Source organism: Numida meleagris, chromosome 17 (genome assembly GCF_002078875.1).
Source record: "Numida meleagris isolate 19003 breed g44 Domestic line chromosome 17, NumMel1.0, whole genome shotgun sequence".
Classification (NCBI taxonomy): domain Eukaryota; kingdom Metazoa; phylum Chordata; class Aves; order Galliformes; family Numididae; genus Numida; species Numida meleagris.
The window spans coordinates 9,235,953-9,253,954 of NC_034425.1; the positions used below are offsets into that span (position 1 = coordinate 9,235,953).

At 40.2% G+C, this 18,002-nt stretch overlaps 1 long non-coding RNA gene across 1 annotated transcript in view; it reads right to left on the reverse strand.

The window, feature by feature from the left end:
* LOC110407256 overlaps positions 1-18,002 on the reverse strand; it is a 322,658-nt gene that overhangs the window by 283,960 nt on the left and 20,696 nt on the right. Inside the window, exons 2-3 of the long non-coding RNA XR_002443835.1 lie at positions 1,604-1,689; positions 262-309 (exon numbers count right to left, since the gene is read on the reverse strand). This is a non-coding gene — a long non-coding RNA (uncharacterized LOC110407256). The remainder of the gene's footprint in view (positions 1-261; positions 310-1,603; positions 1,690-18,002) is intronic.

An 18,002-nucleotide genomic window follows, 5' to 3' on the forward strand; every position in this document is an offset into this window, starting at 1 on the left:
CTTCAATGCAATTGTTCTGTATATGTGGTATATTGAGCTCTGGTTGGGGAACCATAAACATTACTGAAACAAGAAACACGCTGCCAACTGAACAGAAACGTAGCTCTGGTGATTATGCAAACGATACCATCAGACACCTCACAATAATGTTTCAAGAGAAAACATGCCTACAGCAATGACGAACATGGTTTTTTGAAGCCTTCATCCCCCATTCACAAGAACGGACAGATTCCATTCACAAAGAATGTCTGTGTTCCCTACCTGCAGGCTTGGGATCCCCACTTGTTTTGCTCCAAGCTGTCACATCATCTGGAAATGATGAGAGAGAAGGATGACGCTGGTAGTAATTAATGTTTGAAGCAGAAGAACTTTATGAAGAGAGCACGGCTCAAATTAGAAAACAACTTGTTTGGAGGACACGATGAGGTGAATGGTTTTGACCTGGCCTCCACTGATGCTCATTTCCAATAAAGCACCACAACAGGTAACATTTAACTTATTAAATATAAGAGGTAGAACGCTAGTCTTTAAATTATGCAAGACCAGAGTCTTAAAGCTCTCAGCACCTGCCCGTAATATTCCATTATACACATGGACCGAAATCTTAAAGTAATTACACAGTAAAGATCTCTAAATGCAAAATAAATATATTTTTTTAAAGAACTAATACTTCGAGAAAGTTAAGCCTCACCTTTTTGCAAGTGACTTCTGACTTTATTTCTGGAGACCTTAAGCCTAATTTGCAGCATTACAAAGCATTCTCAAGCAGTCAGAAGAGCTGAAGATATCTGAAAAAATCTTCATATCCAAAATACTACTACAGGCTGAACACTTGAAATCCTTGCCCTAATTAAATATTTGAAAGATGCAGACCCTCAGGTTCCTATTTCAGGTTAAAGGACTCACGAAAGAGGCAGGCTGTGGTCACTTCTGGCTTCAGAACCAGCCAGGGATATCTAAGCACAATGTAGGACATAGTTCTCTAGGTCACACTGTCTCCCCTTTAGCTATCCATTTATTCAAACTGGTGCTGTAACCTCCCTCTACAATCCCTCCAACAGTGACATTTCAGATATGCCGTAATTACTGCGTTGTCTCTGCAATCAACAGGCTATTCATGATTTCTATTAATGTAATGGACTCCTAATACAGGCTTTTTTCCCCTTATGGAAACACGCGTTATGCTGCTGTCTCCAGGGAATGTACTGGGCGAGCTGAGACTGCATCCATCAAAAAACGTGTCCTTCACGGGGAGCGGTTTGCAAGCAACAACACAGGTGCTGTGTCCTTGATAGATTTTAGGTGCAATCTCCACAATAGTGTAGAAGAAATATTGAAGGTCAGAAGCGCTTAGTAACTGTGGGAGAGAGTTAGCGATTGCTCAGCGGCTAGGAAAAAAATAATTAGCCTTGCCAGGGATTTCTGAGGTAATCCTGGTGTGCCACAGGACCTATTTTACATCCTGCCTGCTAACAGGATTATATCATCTATCAGAGGTGGCTGCTCTACAAACTTGCTTTTATCATACACACACCAAAGATCAGGTGAGAGGTTTAATAAAACACTAAATGGAACAAAATGCTGAAGAAATAGATATAATTACCTTTGAAGCTTTTTTCTTGCCTAAGGAAGTGTTTTCATTACAGTCTGCATTTTGAAGGCATCAAGTCCTTCCTTGCACGATGTCAACTGAAAAAATAACAAGAAATACCACAAATTTAATGTGCAAAGGTAAGACGAGCCATCTCATCAAGCCCTGCTTGCGGATACCCTAAAACAGCAAGGTAGACAGAAGAAGAAAAATCTCAGTCTGAAAAATAGGTTGCTATCCCTCCCTCATGGCGAGGGTAGACCAAATCTTGACTTGAAGAAAATTAGCATAATTTCTTTCCAGTCAACCAATTAAAAAAAAAAAAGAAAAAAAGGAGAGCTCTGGAGTCCCAGAGGCTCTGATTATTTTATGCTGAGCTACCACAGACATTTCCACCACCATGGGGTAAAGTTACCATGATGCATGTCGTTCTGGATATATTAATAGTGAAACACTAGTCCTACAATTTAATAGGATTAGCTGAAATTGCTGTAATACATTTTACAGATGGGGAAACTGGGACACAGGCAGACTTAATTTTAAGCAACTAAATCCGTATTTTGGCACCAAAGCAACCTGATTCTCAGTAGTGCAGAACTCTTAACTCCCACAAAACAAAAGAGCTACAGTTCCCCCTCTTCATTTTTCCTGGGGGCCACCACACCTCTTGCTAACTCACGCAGGTTGCTGGAAGGTGATTCAACCAGGGCCAGTAGGAACTCAAGGCTGGCCACGTCCCGTTCCAGCTCCGGGTGAGCTCCCAGCATGCTGCAGGACACAGCACCTTCTCTGCCTTCTGCCCACTCCCGGTATCTTGAGTTCTGATGCCCTTTTTCTCTATTTCAATAGGCTAGATTAGCATTTTGCTTCTCATCTACCCGAGCTATTACAAATCTGTTCAGCTGGAGAACATCCACATCAGCCACTAGACCCAGTTTGCCTACTGCAGTCCTGTAAGTGGGGGATGAAGTGCTGCATCTCTCCCAGTTACCAGCCTCCAAACTGGGGCTCTAGCACCTTCCACAGTTCACGACAACTGGAGTCAGGGAGGGATCTGTCACGCTTCGGTGACCTCCTCCCCCACTCTCCAGCAAAAGTCCTGCTGACCATTGGTGACATCTGTCAGTGTCACAGGAGCTGAGTAATGTGGATATATCAAGTAAAAAATTCCATCAGTACCACTTTTTGTCCAGGGTTGTTACTAGACTGAGCGCCTGCTGAAACAAATTAGAGCCAAATGTCTTGCTTACACAGGGTTAACTAGAATGGAATCTGATAGCTCCTTCGCTTTAGAGGTTTTATATCCCAGATGGTTAACAAATACAGTAAATAAGCTTACAATTGCACTTTCTCTTGCTACTGTCATTTCCAAGTCCCCTCAAGATTAAGAAGCAGTAGGTTAATTGTATATTCATTGGTTACCATCTCTGCTTCTCTAACCAATATTGCAGGGTCAGAACAGGTGTTCCAACTCCTCCATCCCTCCAACTCTTAACAGCACAAATCCCTTACACCGGTGCAAATAACCTAGAAGAATACAGCATGCAACTGTATCCTCCAGAGGCTTCTCCCACCCAGAGCAGCCAAGGTCCCCAAAAGCAAGGGTTCCAGATGGCTGACAGCAGTGCTGCTCACACCCAAGCAGCAAGCTGCAGAGCAGCCCGCTGACTCCCGCAGAGAGCTCGACATCTTCCATCAGTAACTCAGCTCTGGTGTGTCAACATATTTAGTCATGAATACTATACATTATATGAACACACTCTCTTGTCAAGCGGTTAGAGCTAATCCTCCTACGAAGTAACAGCATTTCATGCAAATGCATATAAAGCTAAATGACTTTTTTGTATGCGTGTAATAAGTATAGAGAAAAGAGTAAGTGGGATCCTTCCTTGTCAGTGGCAATTGACAAAATTATTACAGATAACCCGTCAGAAACAACAAAATAAAATAAACACAACTCAGCAGTGATTATTAAAAGCACCATGCCTTACATGGATATCTATATTTGTGGAAGAGAGGTAGGAGTAAGGAACTAGTCCAGTACACAAAACCCTCAGCGCAGGAGGCAGCAGTTCCTTTCAAGCACTGGCTTTGCAAAAACAGACAGAACAGATGTTCAAGGCTACAGCCACAAAGTCAAAATCATCGGGAGCTCCTATGGATGGAGGGATTTAACATCACAGCAGTGCAGCATAGCTCCTCCCAGAACAGTTCCTAGGGAAGTGAGCTATTCACCAGATCAGAAATCTGAGCTAGATGAACTTCCCCTAACCCTGAAAGAAAATTCCCTATTCCAACAATTTACTGCATTATCAGTTCCATGTGACTTTTCACCATAGCTTCTATCCTACTTAAATAAGACCCCTACTTACACATGTAAAGTCAGGTTCTTCACCTCTAATTTACAGTGTAGTCATTATAGAAAATGTGCATCATCAAATAAAGTGATCTGTAAGTATAGATTTACCTACAAATAAGTCCATATATACTATCAAAAAAATCAAATCTGAAATGTGAACACCAGAAGAGAGCAAGATGATATACTACATAAGAAAACAACTAATTAACAGAAAAAATATACAACAGAAGAACACAGAAGAATAAAAGCTCTTGTAAGCTTCCATTTTACCACTTGCATTTTAATAAGCAAAATATCCAGTTTTAAAAGAGCATCATAATGTTGACTTCTCCAGCAACGTTATTTGGCAATTTGAATTGTTCCTTATGGTTTTAGAAAGAAATTGACTGGAGTTTGGTCCAGAACTTAATGTGATTTAAAACACTCCCATTAACAGAGGATCAGCTCAGACTCCTACAAGCACAAAACTACTTGGATCCACCTTGATATTACAAAGCAAATGTCACTACTGTTATAAAAAGTCCAGCAGCAACTTCAAACTCTACTGCAAAGTAGCAGTGATCAAGTCTCTGCAAACGGTTCATTTTATGGAAGGACAAAGCTTCCAACAAGAAGCCTGAGCTTTTATTAGAAATAAAGGTGAAACAGTATGGGGATACTGTCTCACACTGCAGCATTTAGACTCTCCTTACATTTTGTCACTGATTCTACAAATCCTTGTTTTAAACACAGCAATGGTTCCACAGTCTCCAGCACCTAAAGCACATGCTTACAGCCCCCTGATGCCAACGCACTTGGCTGAACAACACAACACATAAGAAAGTTGGCTTAGAGCTTTAGCGTGTGAAAAGCTGCAAGTTTCCCCAAAGCTGTGCAGCCTTGTTAGAGATGCACTCAACAGTATGGGCACACATGCTGAAGAGCAAGCATCCTTCATTTAAGAATTCTCTTTTGGGTTGTTTTTTTTTTCAGATTTTTTCCCCCTTTTTTTAATCAATCCAGTATTTCTTTAGATAAACATTCACAGAAAGATAATTGTAGCAGGGCAGAAGCAAGCATGTTAAATATGTATAGCGATGCAGTCCTCTACCACATTTACACAAGCCACCAAGTCCAATTGTAGCTCATGGACGTTGCTGTGTTCTGACAGATGGACAGACACATCCCTTAATCTTTTTGAAAAGTGTTGTTTTTATCCTACAAAGCCATTCATCTTCTATAGGATTTGAAGTAGACATCACCTTTCTGATATCAATGGAAGAATCCTCTACTTTCACTTGCTTTTGTTTAAAAAGATGCAAAGGGAAAAGTTTTCCTTCTACAACAAGCTTATTTTTCAATGTACCTAATTAACAAAATGCATAATTAAATAAGGCTCCAATAAAACACTGGTTTGAGAGTTGAACGAGGAACCTGATTAATGAAGTATCACTACATCACAGAACAACTGCAGTTGGAAAAGCCCTCTCCATCTCATCCACCATCCCTGCTCAAGCTCTGGGGAACAGAGCTGCTCTCCTGGTTGCTTTTGAATTTCTCCAAGGTTACTATGATCCTTCTGAGAACTTCTGCCTCTTTAAGCATTGCCTGCATTTTAGAAGGAACAATTCATACCAGATTTCTACAGACTTTGCTAGGTCATCTTTTGATTTCCCTTTTCTCATACAAGAAAAGTAGTTTGAAAGTTACCATTAAAAGTTCATTGGAAATTAACTTTTTAGAGCATTGTCTAAGCACTGAAAACTCTCAAATAGGTGCAAGAAGGCACAAACTACAATATCAGAATGCGCTGGGAGAAATCCCAGTATTTTAAACAAGACTGCTTCAGAATGAACAGTGCCTCAGGATGTTTGCATCACACCAGGCTCTGGTTCTGACGTTCTGTTTTTATGGATTTTTTCATTGCTTGCCTCAGCCTTGAGATTCTGCAAAGGAACTTGGTAAAAACTGAATTTTAAGCCTTTATGACCCCTCTCTTTAAAACTTCTGAAACTCAGATCTCCTTTATACTGGTATATGATTTATGTATAATTTATGTGTGCAAACTCAAGTCACATCTACTGATTTCTATGCTTAAGGCCAGAGCAGTAACAACATTACTTTCATTAGTAATCTAGTAATAGAGAGAAACAAGGAAGAAATGAGGTCTGATAGCACCGCACAATGCAGCTGTGCAGACAGCCATTTCTTTTGATTCCCATCCATCAAGCACCAGAGAAAAAGCCTATTAATGCTTTCAGAATAAAACAAACATGACTGTTATAGTCCTCAGAGCTATCTCCAGTATAATAATGATCAGAAGAAAAACATATAGGTTCATTTACACCACTGTGTTGACAATGCAGGAGCTACCTACTCAAGGAATCATCATCTTTATAGACTGTTTACTCTCCATATAAAACGTAAGAACCCATACTTGAAAAATTCATCTGATACTTGCCTGGATTTACTATGTCCGTAATTGGATTATAAATTTTCCTCTTTTATTAAAAAAACCCACTTCAAATTTGCAAGCTGCATATGAACAATGGATTTAGCTAGGGAAAAGCCACAGCACTGAAGTTATTCTCTTTGAATCCCAAATACTGTTCAGGTTCTTTACTAATTCTGCTTGTCACTACAGTACCAAAAATAGCCCATGGAATAGTTCAGACATATGCACAATGACATCTCCGAAAGCATATCATTCTCATTCAATTGCAGCTGTATTAACATACCTGTAATGGCTGCAAATTCTTTCTTAATCCAGTTCTGCTTCAATGTCTAAGACCACATAAAATAGAAGAGATTAAATAGCACAAAATCATAGGGTTATATTCCCTAGGTAGTCAATGCAGCAACAGACACCATTAAAGTGGTAGTGTACCACATGCATCTTAAGGAATTCCAGCAGAACACCTCGAAGTACCAGGGACAGAGTTTAAATACTCAAACCAAAGTACAGTTCCATTGGCCCAGGGACCACATTCGCAGAATACCCGTTCACGACTGCAGTGGTACCACAGTGGGTGATCCAGCAGTGATGAAACAACCAAATGTCAAAGAAACGTGGAAACTTCTGTAGCAATTACAACATTCCTCAACATTTACCAACATCCTACACAGGCTGGAGAAGCATTCTTCTCTCAAGGCACAAAATCAGAAGAGCAGCAAAACGAACTTGCAAAGGCACATTAAAGCAGAGCTCAAAACCTGTCTGTCAGAATCAAGATGCACAGTTGTGGGCAAAGGCCACAAATCAATTTAGACTGCACTATACCCAAAGAAGAATTTTGAAGGAATAGGAGAGACAAGGAGGATCTTTAATCTTGCATGTGCCAGGCTAGAGAAGTGCTTGTGATTCTCATTCGTATTAACAAGGTGATGGAGGCAAGGGGGACTGCACCCATGCAGCAGCAAAGACTGGGTCCCTAAACTCTGTGTCAAGAACTGCTTGAACATTTGACGTGAAAGAGATTTTTTAGCGTATGCAGCAAGTGGAAAAGAACAGCAGTTATTACTCCCCTTGTTCTCACACGAGCACTCTGCTCACCCAGGCGCAGGGCAGCCTCCGCCGGCTCCGCGCAGCCCGGCATCAGCCCAGGAAACTTCAGCTTCGGCCGCTGCCTCGCACTGCTGTCCTCCATGGCGGAATCGGGTGAAAAGAACCGAAGCGGGAAATGAAAGAGCAGTAACATGCAGAAAAAAGGCTGAAAAAAGCTGCAACTGCAGAACAGTGCAGAGAACCCTTCAGGGCAAGGGCAAGAGAAGTTGTAGGCTGGTCTGCTAAAGAACCTGGCATCCTAGAAGAGGTAAGCCCAGGTCATCACGTGTCAGTAAGACCTGGTTACCAACAGCTTGTCCGAGAACCCCACTGCTTCCCTGAACCACAGGTGATTTTCTCCAAGACCTGCAGGCCAATAGACTGTCTCGCAGATTCTTATACTTTTACAACAAAAAAAATTTAAAAATGGTTTGTGGTGCACAGCCTAAATGACAAATGAGTACGAGGAGATGACTTCATAAATCATTGATGATACATTATGGTCATTTTTACGCTGCCACAGATTGCAAAAATATTAACAAGAAGTGAATGTTGATAGAAAGGTTGTGGGCACATTTGAGTGATTTTATTGTCTCTATAATACACAGTAGTAGTAACATGAAACTAGCTATCAATGTTTAATAAATGTTTTAGCAACACGTTATAAATTATAAATGAGTGACTATATATGCCATATAAAATATGCATAATGTTTTCTGATGTTTGCTAATCGTATGCTACAACTGTTTTAAAAAACTATTAATAACGAAGTGACTAGAGTTAGAAGTTTCCAGAGATGTTCAGGAAGTAATTCCTAATTAAACAAGTAAATCTTAAAAAAGCAAATGCAATTATACTGGTCTCTGGCATACTGTAATTGTTTAATAAGTCTTTCACTCTAAGCTGCATGCAGATCCCTTACAGTGCAAGGGCTGGAATTTGAAGAAACACTGCGTAGGAGAATTTCTGATTCCTATTCTCTGCTGCTGAGTGGCTTCTTAATTCCACACGTAGTGTCTTATAAATACATTTTTCCTAATATTTTAATGAAAGACAATGTCATGATTTTTGTACAGTCTTTGTAGGGCAAGATCTTGACTGCTTCTGAATGTTCAGGAATGAGCAATGCATTCCTATCACAGATGAATGTCTCTGCATGATTACCATTTGTTCTGAGTATGTATGCGTGCGTATGATGTATTTGGTACATACAGAAGACATAGATATCGGAAAGGCAGTCAAGTCAGAAGTATTATTTTAAAATTAGTCCTTTAGTGCACCAGTAAAGAAGTCCCAATCTTCACAGCTGGTAGCACTGTAGCTCTCAACTCCAACAAAGAAAGTCAATTACGCAAACACTAGATAACTTGTTAAAAGCAAACAACATGCATTCCTTTTCTATCAGATTAGTGACTTGATTGCTGGCATTTCTGGTCCATGGGAACACACTGTGTTCATTATTGCTGGGTCAGCTGGCCAAGGGGAATAAACAAAGTTACTACTGCAGACGTACGGACCGAGCCGTGGTTTTATTCCCTAAAATTAGTCCTCTTTGGACATCAGTATTTTTCTGAAAAAATCAAAAACAAACAAGCTAAAAATAAAGGAGAACATTTCATTTCTCTAACGCAGAACATGAATACATGCACCTGTGTGTAGCTCTCTCCAAGCCCTCACAGCAAATAGACTTGCTATTCAAAAATGGAACTTGAATCCCTTTACAGATCATGCATCATATTTTACTTCACAATAATTCAAGCTTGTTACAGCAAAGCACAGATTCAAGTCTTCAAAATAATTTTGATTGCTCTCTATGAAGTTCCAGTCTCTGCAAGGCATTATTAGTAAATGGTTATGTGCGCCTTTGTCAGCCCCATCCATTTGACTCAGTTTGGACTGTCAGCAGCAGAAGAAAAATTAATCGAGAGGCTCAAGGCCTTTGAATATACCTCAGAAAAAAATGAGTCATTCTCAAGGATGCTTTCTCCTGCCTGCTCTGTAATGATATTATCGCAGAAGTTTGGACCCACAGGTAATAATTGGAGCAACTTCATAAAACAGAGCTTAAAAGTAGCTGAATTCAAATATATAGAGTAACATGGAAGTTGCTTGCAAGCATGAAATTTCATTTCACTCTGATCTACCGATTGTGCACTTACTGCAATTTTCAATTAACCTGCTGCCTGCAATGGTTCTACAAAAGTAGAAAAAACTAAGCACGTACATAATTGTTTGTGAGATCAGGTCAATGATTCATCTATAGTATTACGCTGTTCACCACTGAAAAGCCTGTGTGCGTATTAATTCAAAGGGTTCACACCTCCCTATATAATCATCATCGACGCCTCCCAGTTTGCCTTCACTTATTCAGCGAAGAACATGCATATTTACATAATTTAAATGGAAGCTAATGCATCTTACACATTAAAATTATACCAGCTCTGTATCCTCCCATCTGGAGGGAGCAGGCAACTCCATTCATGTTCTATTCATGTGAAACCTGCTCAGGAAAATGGCAGGAAGAGAATCAAAGGGGAAGGGATGGTACAAAAGAACTTTTTGCACCTGTTCCATCCCAAAAACGATTACAGATGTCTGAATGACAATCAGTTTTAGACTAGCCCAGTTTTATTTTGCTTACCTTTCCACCCCTAATATTACACCTGGAAATTGCAATATAAATTCTTCAGAAAAAAAGAAAAAGAAAGTTGAAGTTAAGGAATTAAGGCAGTGGTCTCCTTTCTGTATGCATCACAAAGGAAAAATGTTTCCTGCTGTTCATTTACCTGACCATCTTTTTATATAATCAAAATGCCCTGAGGGCTTCCTCTAGACAGTGTTAGAGTTTGCAGTCCCCATACTGCAGCACTGAACAACTCCTGGGCAGAAGAACACAAAAAAATTCCAGACCACGAGGCCAAGGGAAGTGCAGACTTCTGCCACTGCTATACCAGGGGACATCGAGTTGCAGATGTACCCACAGCAGAGCTACTACTATGAAGGTGCAGCAATTGCTAACAAACACATTATCATTAATGGAATAACTCTGAGAATACCTAAGTCGCTTTCTCCTGAAACAAAAATTGGATGAAGATGGTGTTCAGACTGCTGACGTGTCTGCACTTAACCGCATTCCTTTTAGTAGACTTCTATGGTATTTTTTCAGCACCCAAACATGTCAGCATATCGCAGAGGAATCAAATCAGAGCATCCTGTATCTACAATTTGTATCAGACAATGAATAATCCAAGAGGAGTCTGCATCTCCCTGATGAGCGATGTAAGCATCATATAGCCTTTTCCTAAGTTAAAGCTTTGCAAGTCTGTCATTTTTAATGTGGTCTGAAAGCAGCAAGACAAAAATATGTGATCGCTTATGATCATTATTAAATACACCAACCTTAATAGACCAAACATTTTACTTCAGTGTTAAAGACCAGTAAACAAACAATGGTTACAGCTTATTGCACCGGTAATTCCCAAAGTGGTAAGAGAATTTCTCTCTAATTTCAGTATACACTTATGGCACGTTTCACCGCTCATCTAATCGGAACTGGGAAACATTTGCTTTGAAAATAACCTCATGAAAGAGAACATATATATCCAAGTGGGATGACTATAAAAATGAGTACAGCTCCAAGAGTACACCTAACCAGTCCTGTGTAAGGAACTCCCACGGTTACAGCCGCATCCCGCTGGCAGCACAGCCACCTCGCAGTTCCCATGCCTCACGTTTTCCTTCAGAGGACAGCAGGGCACCTCCAAAATCCACTCTGTCTCAGTCTGTGACCTTCTGCGGCGTGAACAGAACTCAAAGCAGATGGTGATAAAGTCGCACAGAACATCTAAGTTACACTCTGATCTGGAGGTCAATCTTATTTTCAATAGCTGTCTCAGCTTCCCACAAGGAAAAAATTCCACTTCTCACAGAAGTGAATGGAAATATTTCCACTCATTTCCACAGGGGCAGGGCTGTCCACAGTTTACTTGTTTGCGGCAACACAAAAAATGCCTGCAGCGTGCTGTAAGTTAAATGATCTTCATTAAACATCGAAAAACATGCAGTAAGCAATGCTATCTTTTGCTGGTGCAGCTATACCAGTAAATAGATCCAGGTACTGCAATGAGGATTATGTCTAAAGCAGCTTCCAAAGCTACCAAATGTGGCATTCTCACTAAGAAAGGTGGCTAGGAACAAATTGCTTGAGAAGAATGGATGAAAGCGATCCTCCAAGCAACTTCTGTGATGCAGAGAGCCAAGCGTTTAACTTGGTTTTACGCATGACATTGACCCAACAGGACAAAGTCATCCTGAATTGCTGAAACCCACTGCCACATAGCACAGCAGCCAGGCAGGGACCTGTGTGTGACTGGCACAGTTAAGAGAAAGAACACGAGTATCCAGAAGAGGCTCAGGCCAGATATTAGGGTAAGAAAAGCAACAACTGGAATGCAAAGATCTGAACAGTCTACTGCACACACACGCTTAACCATTATCAACTTTGCATAACTCCTCCCTCATCCACTGCATCCATTTGTCTTTTCTGTTTGAAAGAAGATAGCTTATCTATCATTCTTCCAAGTATAAAAGCACACCACCACCACCAGCACAGCTGTGAGAAACAAACTGGATGCCAGAAAAACACTGCAGGATTTCAGTTCCCCAGCACCCAGGTTTTCTCAAGACACCTTGTGTGAGCAGCTCGGTTCTGCTCCCATCAGCCATCCACACCCTCCTACTCCTAATCCCAAATCAGACAAAATAATCATGCAAATTTATTTTTGTCAATTGCTCAGCAGAAAGCCTTTCCATAAAGGCAACAGCATATACAACATTTAGAACACCTTACTAGAAAAACATTTGTTACTGATCTCATGTTTATAACAAGGGTACTTTTTTTTTTTTACTGCTAATTCAACAGTATAAAATGCTTGTGATCATGACTCATCTTTGGTTTTGTTTCAGATAAACGTGAAATGCACCTGTTCCAATTGATGGTTTTTATAAAATGTATTCTATTTATCATGTATTTAATGTTTGTCTTCTATAAAGAAAATCTTCTAAACAAATTCTCCATGTGTATTCTGTAAGTACCATCTCATGACGGATCAGAAAACACACTTTTCTCTTTATACCAGCTGAAAACAAGAGCCATACAAACTCAATCCTCCAAACTTACTCAAACCAGTACAACTGGCATCCTGGGGATGTTCTGCATGAACAAGATTGCAGGGTCAGCAGCAGACAAATATTCCTTGAATACAAGGCAAAGAACTGCAATCGTTTTGGCTTCAACAGCCTCTTTCATTTAAGTCATTTAATAGCCACTCTTTAAACCCTTTTAATCCTCCTTCTTCCCCCTTTTACCATATACTGTAACAAAATACACTCTCTTGTGAGTACAATGCCGACGTCCATGTTTTCCCAAGTAACAGTCATTCCTCAGACCCAACCACTTGTTTTCCTTCCATCACACAGGGATGAAGCCAGGGAGGCTTTTATGCCCTCCATAATGTAGTTTCTGACTCCACACAAATCTCTGCCTTTCACCAGTGCTAATCAATACAACACTAAAAGGTGTCACTGCTCATGTATTTGTGCAAACCTGCTGCTGACCTCTTTGTTATTCTATTCTCCTTTGCTCGAAGAACAGTCCCCTTAAATCAATTATTTATCAGGCCCATGAGGACTTCAGTAGTAAGTGCACTGAGATTTGTGGCTTCCGGGCCAAAATGAAATCCCATAACACAAAAAGTTTTCTGTTCACCCCACATTTCCCAATTTCTTTTGAAGTCCTTACAAAACATCCAAACCTTTAGGTGAGCTAAGGTTTGATAGCTCTTTGTCAACACTTCACTGAAGTCATCCCATTCGAAATAAGAAATCCATCGTTAAAGGCAATAAGATGACATTGTCTCTTCTGTAAGTGCCAAGCCACCTAAGCCCTCAGAGCTTTATTTCCAACCATCCGCAACAACTCTAATTATATCCAACTCCACAAGAATCTTCACACACTGTTTTTAATGTGCTCTGAGTTCATCTCCAGAAACGAACTGAGTTATCGATGCTGGACAAAACACTTAGTATTTGATCCTTCAGAAATGTTAGCAGAGCTCAACATTTCTGGAAGGAAAAATAATTCAATAGAGAAACTTCAGTCACGGGAACAAGGAGGCCTTTAAAAGATTCAAGATAGCATGCCAGATTCCCCATTGTATTCTCCCATTTCTCTCTGGTTGCAGTAGCATAGAAAAAAGTTGCAGTGGTGAATTAGGACTCTTATCTGTACAACTCCTATGTGAGAAATGTATTTTTTATCAAAGCCTCTTCAGCACTGCTGTGCTAGCTTTGAGCAGCCTCCAGGTACAAACAATACAATTAGTCAACAGGTTGTCTACAGCAGATATCCATAAGCATTTCAACAGCAGACAGAGAACTATGATTCCTGTATTGCCTATTAAAGCAGCAAACTCTTCCCGGTTTTCAAGAGTTCGAGAGCTTTGACACATTAGGAATTATAACAGGGAGTCGATGGGGAAAAAAAGAAACAAGCAACAAAACAAAGCCAAACAAACTCTCCTGCAATTTTTTTTGTGTATGTGTGCAACACTGAAGAACTGCACTGGGTAGCCTAAAAAATTAAGGTCATGCCAATTCCTCCTGCAACTCAAAAAAACCTGCAAGAAATCCACAACAACCAAGCACATTTTGCAAGTAAATAAACACAAGAGTATTAACGTAAACAGTAATCAAATGAAAACCTTAAAGGGCTGCAATGGGGAGCTCACTTACACATCTGTTGAGATAGTTAGAAGCTTGTTTATTTACAAAACATTTTTTTTTTGTTTCAGCTTGAATACAAGTGCTAGCAGGGAATGGGCTTAAGGATCAAGTGGATGCTCAACTCAGTTCCAAGCAACTTGGCGTGTTTCTCCTCCAATGCCAATGTTGCAAAAACATGTTTACTGTATACATTTCCAGCACAGTAACGTTTCTAGGAGAAAGCAGGGCAATTATGCCCTCAAGCAGTTTTGCAATTTCATATTTAATCTTATGAAATACACTCTTTCAGTTTAACAAATCAGCTCTAAATTGCCAATCAAATCACTCCAGGAAACAAGGCTCTACATCTCAGACTTGCAAGAAGTAATTTACCAATTAAAGCCAAAGAGTGACAAAAATAATTTAGGGAAGCTTTCTTGGAGTATTTTCTTTTGACTCTGTGCAAAAATCAAGGGAAGAACCATCACAACTATTCACTGAATCTCCTATGAAAGCACTATGCAAATTACTGTTTAAATAGCACAATCAAGACTGCAAAGCCAAGCTCTCTGAGTTACAGAAAGCCAGAAGCAAGCTGATCTGAGCAGCCATAGCCCAGGCCCTTCGTGAGACAGGAAACACACAGGACACAGCCCTGCAGGCAGTGCCATGGGCAGCAGGGTGCCGCTGGTTGGAGAAACCTGTGGCCGCAGTTGACAGAGACCCAACTGGTGGTCATCACTGCAGTTCACTACAACAGCTCTAAGGAGAGTAAACACAGCGCGCTTCCTGCTTCGTCTCCAAACCTAAAGCCTGTTTCTCAAGCTATACAATACGCTCCTAGAGCCATTACTAAAGATTTACCCTGGAGACTGCACTGATATACCTACAGCTGCCCAAAAAACAGCTAAAAATAACACCGTTCCCAAAGTTAAAATTTCTCTGTAATGGAAAAATAAGGATAACATTAGCAGCATTACCCTTGACCTTTAGCAGTATGTGCCTGAAGGGCACTAGTTACCTCACTCTTCAAAAGAAGTTTTCCAGCCTCCTCTTTTGCAGGTCTCGAGCACATCCTGCCACCTGACAACTGAACAAGTCGGAAGCAGAATGACCAGGCACTGTGGCACATACAAGCCACTTTCAGACTGGGATTTCACTGAAGAATTCCTCCTGCTCCTCACAGAGGCCACAGACAAGGGCCTCCCTCCTTCAGTGTTTTGCCTGAAAGATGGAAATTCGTATTCTTTCTTTCCTCAGTATTTAATACATCCTAAACCACAAACAGAAGTCCTTGGTTCTGCTTAACATCATGCATGTTCGTGCTAGCAGAAAGTCTTTAGAAGGATCACGAAGGGAAGAATGGGCTGTGTAGGTATGGAGGCAAATATACAGACTGAGAACAAAGCAGGTACTGCGCCCCACACTCTGCACAGAGGATGCAGCTAAGAGCTCCTCACTATAGGACACTGTTAAGTATCTATTAAAACCTTGGGCAAAGTGAAGGCCCAAACTTAAATCTAGCCAGAGGCCAGAAGTCACTTACCACCCATGAGGTTTGGATTCCAGCTAATTAAAGTTATTGCTATTAATACTGCGATTAAGCATATCACCAGTCCTGTCTAGCTGCTGCTGCTGGTAACTGCAACATAAATCTGCCTGGGTAGCCTAAAATGATTGAGCTCTGAAACACGTCATATGCGTGTCAAAGTAGAAAAAGTAAAGGAGATTAATCCTTTACCAAAACACACACACAAAAGCCTCTACACAGAACCATAACACTTTTTTTTTTCCTTTTTAACTGAGAGCACTAAAAAGGCAGATATTTGTTCAGACCATTCCAGAGATGACTAACAGCACTCCAGTGCTTTTATTCATCCTTGTTAGGCATCACTGTGTATTTCCACGTTCAGGTTACAGCTAAAAGAAGTTTGACAAACATCTGTTATGACAGAAAAGAAGTTTGACAGAACATTCCTGATCATGGTAATTTCTCCACAGCCAAACTGCCTCAAGAAAAATGAAGGGTCAATATTTCAGAAAGGTTTATTTGCTGAAAATTACTTTTTTTTTTAAATCTAAAAAGCCTGACAGCCTTTCAAGTATTTATACAGGTACAGTTTACAGGTTATAACACATGACATTACTGATGTATTCGGCCCTTTGAAAGAACTCTGCCTTATTTTTACAATTTAGCATTCACTGCTGAGGTGCTCTTGCTTGTAAAGGACTGTCACGTTCAGATGAGGAACTAGATGGTCCAAGACAACCTGTCTCTGGTGAATACAAGTTCTAAAATATTGAAGTCTCCAGAAGAAGTGAAGATGCACATTCTGTATTTGCAGACTATTATATATATTTCAGTGTTACATGAATTACAATATTTACATACAGGATTGGTCTTTCTGAGCCTAAAAAAGGCTTCAAAATATTTCTATTTATTATTCCAGTTTGTGTATCAGACTGATTTTTAAATGTTATTAGCAATGATTAATGCACAGAGTTGAAAAAAGCATTGCAAATTATGCCTAGTTATAACATTCCCAGATCAATTATTGTTCAGTGGCGTTACCATGGGCAGCTGAAAGCACCAAGAATAATAACGCTCTGTCAATGAAAGTGTTGGATGGAAGCGAAGAAAAAAATAGCTACATAATATGGATTAAATGACAGTGAAATCAAGATTTTCAGTTATACAAAGCTCCCAGAACTCGGGGAACTTCTTGCATATTTAAACAAATACTCCTGGTACCAGACAGCAAGCCACTCCCTACTTCATCTCGGTATTCACTGAAAGAAGAGAGGCGTCATTCACATCAGCTATTCCACTGTAAAATTCTATCAGAAACTCGGGTGTTACTGTGGTGCACACAGATGAGGAAGTCTGCTCTGGTAGAGCATCGGTCTCAGCAGAAAACTTCTGGGAATGGAGTTGGCACGAGAAGAACAACTTTGTTACGTGCCTGAATTTTCAAGCATGCCCAGCACCAGCCTCATAACAGGTATACTGCAAAATTTATTAACCTACCATCACTAGCTTAATAGGAGTTTGAGAGACATAGAGGTCTTTGCAGTGTTTTTCTTTTGGATATATCCACTTTGCCACACGCTACATTCTGTTCCTGTTATTTGACTTAAGGACAAAAGTGATATAGATTTTAATTTTTACATGGTTAAGAATAAATTATGTGCTCCTACCACTGCACTCCATAATGGGTGACTTCTGTTGCACTTACGGAGAGCTTAAAGCTACACATTTCATTCCTCCTGCACCATTACCTTAAACAGCTTCCTTCCCCAGCCAGCCAAAGCAGTCCCAACCTGTTACCTCACTGTCTCCATCTGTTTGCCCAGACACTTCCAGATTTCCCATTCATCTGGGAAACTTACACAGCATTTGCACAGAGAAGAGTATAACATGGGAAGCAGGTATCAACATCAGTTTTGCTGATGTTTTCTCAATTTGTGTTTGTCAGAAATGCTTTGGGTAATGCATTTTTTCAGTCTCATCAGTAACTTGTAAGCACTAAAACTCTTACCTGAAAATTGTTCATTTAGAATCCAACTTTCATACAGAAATGAACACTCAGATGCAATTCAAAAAGCCGTGCAAAATCTTCTCACAACCCATTTTTTTTTCATTCTTATTAGTAACACAGCCATCACTGCAACAACCATCTTGCAAAATGCCAGCTGAACTCCATAGTTACATCCAACATACGTTTCCACACACTCCCAAGGTTTGAAATGAATAACCAAGATCACGG